This window comes from Galeopterus variegatus, unplaced genomic scaffold (assembly GCF_000696425.1).
Source record: "Galeopterus variegatus unplaced genomic scaffold, G_variegatus-3.0.2 Scaffold2320, whole genome shotgun sequence".
Classification (NCBI taxonomy): Eukaryota; Metazoa; Chordata; class Mammalia; order Dermoptera; family Cynocephalidae; genus Galeopterus; species Galeopterus variegatus.
This window is the reverse complement of record NW_007728431.1, coordinates 265,439-272,067: the sequence shown is the minus strand read 5'-3', so window position 1 is coordinate 272,067 and position 6,629 is coordinate 265,439. Positions and strand designations below refer to the sequence as shown.

Sequence of the window (6,629 nt, the reverse complement as noted above, 5' to 3'; positions counted from 1 at the left end):
ACTCTTGCTCCTCTTCCCATTAGACCACTTTTCATTCCAAAATGAGGTTGGCAGGAAAAATGTTTACTGAAATATAACCTTGAAAGTGACAGATTAAATCATCACTCTTCGCCCAGAGATGATGCCACAGAACTAGGTTTCAATGGGTTTGTGCTTTGCCAGTTGCTCTTTCAGTGTGGAGAGTGGGTAAGTCATTTGTTTCATCCTAAACTGAGAGTCAGCATCTGGGGAGTGTTGGTCAGGACAGAGGGGACCAACCAACACAGGGAAGATGTCCCATTATCACAAGTACCTATCACTTAGGCTTGGTCCCTGTGGAAGTAGTATGACTCGGTATTTTAGAGGAAAGCTTGCATATAGAGCTGGGTCTCAAGTATTTTCAGATTCTGTGGTGTCGGATGAGTGGCTTAACTTTCTCAGTTAGTTTCTTCATCTGTGACGTAGGGATAAGAATGTCTTCCCTGTAGGATGGTGGCGAGACCCAGGTGTGTGGAAAATTCCTTGCACACAGTGAACACTCAGTCAGTGGCCTCTTTTAATGTGATCATCCCCATTATTACTACTGATGTTATGAGGTGAGGGAACTGAGAAAGCTCTGTTAGCTCATGTTAAGAAGGATTTACTCCTCCCTTTTCTACCCCTGACTACTATAGTCTGGCTTCTCAGCCAGTTGTCATTCATTCTGACCAGTTAACATAATCTGTTGGTATTAGAGCATTTTTAACAATACCATTTGATCATTCAACACTGTTTTTCTACCGTTCATTTAACAGAGTTTGAGTACCTGTTATGCACAACAACGCTTGTGAATGCTGAGATGCTCTTGCAGACTTTACATTCTGGCAGAGGAGACACATAACAAATGAAGAAATGCAAGATGTGTCAGTGTTCAGTGTGCTGAGGAGAAAAGTAAAGGCAGCAAGGGAGCAGCTGCAGATGGGGCCTTGTGGCAGTATGTGCACAGTTTGGATGCGCAGGAGGCCTTTTTGACAAGGAGGTTTGAACAGAAGCCACTGGCTGCATTAGAGCAGGAATATGGCATAATACAATGTATGTATTACCCTGTTACTCTGTGACAAGAACAGATGGGAGGGGCAGGAGATCAGGAAGATCAGCTAGGGGATGTTGGAATCATCCCAGACAAGAGATGATGGGGGCTTAGGCCAGGGCAGGAGTTGTAGAAATGAGAAGTGTGGAATTCTGGATTCACAAATTTTTTCCTGAGCAGCCTGAAGAATGGACTTACTGTGTACTGAGAAGGGGACATTTGTAGAAAGAGCAAGTGCTTAGGGTGGGGGGAAGGTTGGTGACAGTAATGAGTTTGGTTTGGACATACTGAGGTACCTATTAAACATCCAAGTGGAGTAGGGAATAGGAGATGGCACTCAGGGGAGAGGTTGGGGCTGATGTCTACCATGGCTGCCTGCAGGTGGTGCCTCGAGCCCTGCAACAGAGTCAGGAAGGAGTTGGAGTCAGAGGACTGGGTCCAAGTCCTCAGTGGGTATGACCTGGGAAGAGTAGGCTATAGCCCAGGAGGCTTGGAGGGAGCAAGGAAGGAGGAGAGCTAGGAAAAAGGTGTTGAGGCAGCCACGTAGGGTAAGCCAGTTGCAGAGGAAAGCATAATCTATGGTTGGATATGGTAATATGGAGATCAGCAGTGACAGTAGCTTATTAGAGGGGTGGGGGGCAAGAGCCAGATGGAGTGAGCTGAAGGGAGAAGGGGAGAAAGGAAACGCAGATAGCATTTTCAAGGAGAATTGCTATGAAGGGGAAGAAATAGGGGAGGGGTAGCTGGAGTGAGTTTTCTGATCAGTGATATTAGAGTGCACATGGGAATAATCCAGGAGAGAGGGAAGACTAGTAGGTAGGATAGAGTGGGTGTGGTGATGTCTCTGGGCCTGTGAGAAAGAATGGGACCTAGTGCCCCATGGCTAAGAGAGGTTCCCCTCAGACAGGAAGGAGGGCCAAGGAGGTGGTGAAAGGCTAGATTGGGTTGATAGATTTGTGGATGGAGGAATGTGGAAATTCTCTTCTGGGTGCTTCTGTTTTCTCCATGAAATAAGCAGCAAGGCCATCCACTGAATGGGAAGAGGCAAGAGGAGGTGCTGGGAGTCTGTGTTAGTCCATTTCTGTTTCTTAGAGCAAAATTCCTGGAACTGGGTGATTTATAGGAAGAAACAAAATTTATTGCTTACAGTTTCAGAGACTGGGAAGTCCAAAGTCCAGGGAACACATCTGGTGAGGGTTTTCTTTGCTGGTTGCTTTATAGCAATGCAGGAGTCTCACATGGCAGAAAATGGTGGAGCAAAGAGAGAGCAAGACTAACCTCCTCATTCACTCTCTTTTTAAAGCCCTCAGAACCATGCCCCTGACCACCATTATTAATCCATTCACTACAGCACGGTCCTCCAATCTAATCACCTGTTCAAGGCCCCACCTTTCAATTAGTGTAATAGGATTTCCTACCCTCAACAGTTATAGTGGGGATTTAAGCTTCAATGAGGTTGGGAGGGCATCCAATCTATAGCATTCTGCCCCAACCCTCCAAAACTCATCTCCTTTCACAAACAAATACATTCATTTCATCCCTAAAGTCTTAACTTGTTTCAACTCAAAGTCCAAAGTTCAAAGTCCCATCTGTAAAATCAATACCAGTTATCTGCTTCCAAGATACAATGGTGGGACAAGCATAGGGTACATATCCCCACTGAAAAAGGGAGAAATAGGCCAAAAGAAAGGAGTAACTGGTCCCAAACAAATCTGAAAACCAAGCAAGGCAGGCATTAAATCTTAGAGCTGGCGAATCATGTACCTTGACTTCATATTCTATGTCCTCTACATGCTGGTGCGGGGGTTGGGTCCCGAAGTCCTTGGGCAGGGTCTTAACCTTTCAGTTTTCTACACAGGCTGAATCTTAGCTCTCTGTTCTTGACCTAATCAAAATTTTTCTATCATACTTGCTAAATTCTAATTAACATCAACAATTATTCTGCTTTGCAGGGGCTCTTCTTTCTGACATGTAATGGATGGTAAAGGTGTTTGCTATGGGAAATCATTTCAGCTGTGACTTGCTGTGTATCTGAGGAGCTGGCAGGTTCTGCATAGCCGAGTGCTGTACTACTCTGGAAAGTCTAAAGGGGAGGTCAGCGGCTGCCACAGAGCTCTGCACATATCCCAGCGTGGATGGGCTTAGAGCTGACTCTGGAAAGTCTAAAGGGGAGGTCAGCGGCTGCCACAGAGCTCTGCACATATCCCAGCGTGGATGGGCTTAGACCTGGGCTAAAGGTGGAGGTGGAAAAAAGGTCTGCATGAACTGAGGTCAAGATAGAATGATTAAGTGGGACCTAGGCAGAATTCTTACCTCTCAGGGTTTGCTAGTACGCAAATTGCTAATTTCTTAATTGGTAAATAGAATTAGTCTTGAAATGGTACTTGTGGACTTAGTTGTCTTAATCACGTATAATCCGTTTACCAGCTATGGAAATATCCTGAGAAGGTAGTAAGAGGTGAGGACAGATGGGTGTCAGTGTGGGAGAGTTCGAGAAAATTAGGACTCTGATTTATAAAGATGAAGGTGGAGAAGGGCTGTCAGGGAAGAATCTCAGCAGTGGTAGAACTCACGGCTTGTTCTTGAAGCTTGAAAGGAGTTGCCCTGAGGATAAAGAAAAGAGGGTTTAAATTGTCTTCAGCTTTTATCAAACTGGTGTGATCTCCATGCAAGGTCTGGATATATTGACTGCACTATTCATAATGGCAAAAGTACAGAGACTGAGAATGTTCAGGGTTGAAGACATTCATTTTGATGCAGTAGTTCAGGTCCCTAGAAGAGATAATGGCTTTTAACTTTCAACCGTTTTCTTCTCCTTATGTGTGCAGCAGATATGCCCTACCCTTTCATCCTTGGCCTATGCTATTCGTGGTTCTGGAATATCACATTGCTCCCATATGAAAGTGGCCACATTAGTGTCAGGGGCCCGTAGGTTATTTCGCTCAACAGGTACTGTTCTCCTGTTATTTGTCTGATGCCACATGAGGCACTGGGGATGTAAAGACGGAAGAAGAAAATACCTCCCTTAGGGAGTTGTTGTCTATCGGTTTTTAGTGTGGCAGCCATCAGCTCTTGCCCCCAGATGTTGTGATGATGCCTGTGGCAGAGCGGAATACAGGAATGGCTGGAGACAGGTAGTCTGCTCTCATATTCATCCTTTCTTAAAGACTCTATTGTTGATCTCACAGTTTTTTGTGCTGACTTATCTTCAGAGTATCTCATCTGTCGGCCTCTTGCTTTATTGACAGGGTATAATGCAAAATGCTTTGCTGGCAAACCAAGCTGTAAAAGATATAAGAAAAAGGAATTTTCACAGTTTGGGGATACAGGACTCTTTCACAAGGCATGTCATGGCAAAAACTATGGAAAAGAAGGAGACTGTCATTCTATGACATTTGATATTTGGCTTAGGGTTCCAAAAGGAAGGGACTGTTACTCCAGTGCAGGCCAGCTGGGAGTCTGCCAGTATAGCCCTGGGGTCTCAAGAGAACTGAAGGAGATTCTGCAGGGCCTAGGGATGGTTCTTCAGGTATGAGGTCACCCCAAGAGATGGCCATTGCTCTGATGAGAGGCATCCTCTCCTGGGTCATCCCTCTCTCCATTTCTCTTTCAAACAGTTAATTTTTTTTTTCTGATTCCAGATTAATAAAAAAATTTTAATAAAAATTTAAAACAGAGAAAGATAATCGAGAAACTGAAACTCCCCCGGGTAATTACCATTAACAGTGTGCATGTATTGAGACTGTTGCTACCATGTTCTTTCACTCACTTAACGGATATGCTCTTTTCGTTCATTTAGCCTTCCTTGAAAACTAGAGGATGCACATAAAACATTGTACAAGAATGAAACAAGTCTAGAGCTTACATTCTCATGAAGGAAAAACACAGCAAAGAAAGGTAGCACGTAAATATGTATACTGTAAAGTTTCAAGAAGTGGTAAAGTGCTATAAGGAAAAATAAAGCCAGGTAGTTATCTTTCCCTCCAGGTGGGATTTGACGTTGGTATATCTCACAGGAAGTTCTCTGCTCCCAGACATGGGTCCATGGGCATCTTGCCTTGAAAGCACAGCTGCAGGCATTGTGGGAAGGTGAAGAGCTTCCCCAAATATAGCTCTTCAAAGCTGGTCCACCTCACAGCCATCCTGGGCTGCAAGGCTGGCGTGATCCACATTGTGCTGGAAGTCAATAGGCCAGGACCCAAGCTGAATAAGAAGGAAGTTGCGGAGGCTGTGACCATTGTGGAGACGCCCCCCATGGTGGTTGTAGGCATTGAGGGCTACATGGAAACCCCTCAAGGCCTCTGGACCTTCAAGACCACCTGTGCTGAGCATATCAGCAATGAGTGCAGAAGGTGCTTCTATAGGAACTGGCATAAATCTAAGAAGAAGGCCTTCACTACATACTGCAAGAAATGACAAGATGAGTATAGTGAGAAGCAGCTGGGAAGGACTTTATCAGCATGAGGAAGTACTGCCAGGTCATCTGCGTCATTGCCCATACCCAGATGCGCCTGCTTGCTCTATTCCAGAGGAAGACCCACCTGGTGGAGATCCAGGTGAATGAAGCACTGTGGCCAAGAAACTGGACTGGGCCCAGAAAAGCTAGAGGAGCAGATACTTGTGAACCAAGTGTTTGGGCAGGATGAGATGATCAACGTCATCAACCTGCTTGCTCTATTCCAGAGGAAGACCCACCTGGTGGAGATCCAGGTGAATGAAGCACTGTGGCCAAGAAACTGGACTGGGCCCAGAAAGGCTAGAGGAGCAGATACTTGTGAACCAAGTGTTTGGGCAGGATGAGATGATCAACGTCATCAGGGTGACCAAGGGTAAAGGCTATAAAGGGGTCACCAGTCACTGGCACACCAAGAAGCTGCCCTGCAAGACGCACCGAGGGCTGTGCAAGGTTGCCTGTATTGGGGCATGGCATCCTGCCCATGTGGTCTTCTCTGTGGCACAGGCTGGGCCAAAAGGCTATCATCACTGCACTGAGATCAACAAGCATATCTACAAGATTGGCCAGGGCTACCTTATCAAGGATGGCAAACTGCTCTACAGCAATGTCTCCACTGATTATGACCTGTCTGACAGAAGCATCAACCCTCGGGGTGGCTTTGTTCACTAAAGTGAAATGACCAATGACTTTGCCATGCTGAAAGGCTCAGTTCTGGGAACCAAGAAGCAAGTGCTCACCCTCCGCAAGTACACACCAAACAGTGGGCTCTGGAGAAGACTGACCTTAAGTTTGTCCACACCACCTCCAAGTTTGGCCATGCCACTTACAGACTGTGGAGGAGAAGAAAGCATTCATAGGACCACTTAAGAAAGAATGAATTGCAAAGGAAGAAGGAGCTTATTGTCAGGAACAGATTGTACAGCTGGTGGGATCTCAATAAAAGTGAGTTTCCAGTGTGTGGGGGAAGCCAGGTAGTTAATGCAGTCATGTGTAAAGCACTTAAAAATAAGCTGTACTACAGTGGTAAACGTTTTTGTTTCTGCTAGGAAAATAAGGCCTTCTCACACTAGGACATCCAACTGTTAACTCTGCCAATGAAATCCTCATGATTTTTTGTCTTCTTTG

At 45.5% G+C, this 6,629-nt stretch overlaps 1 pseudogene; it reads left to right on the top strand.

The window, feature by feature from the left end:
• The first annotated feature begins 1,378 nt into the window (after positions 1 to 1,378).
• LOC103597462 lies at positions 1,379 to 6,623 on the top strand (annotated as a pseudogene).
• The last annotated feature ends 6 nt before the right edge of the window (positions 6,624 to 6,629 follow it).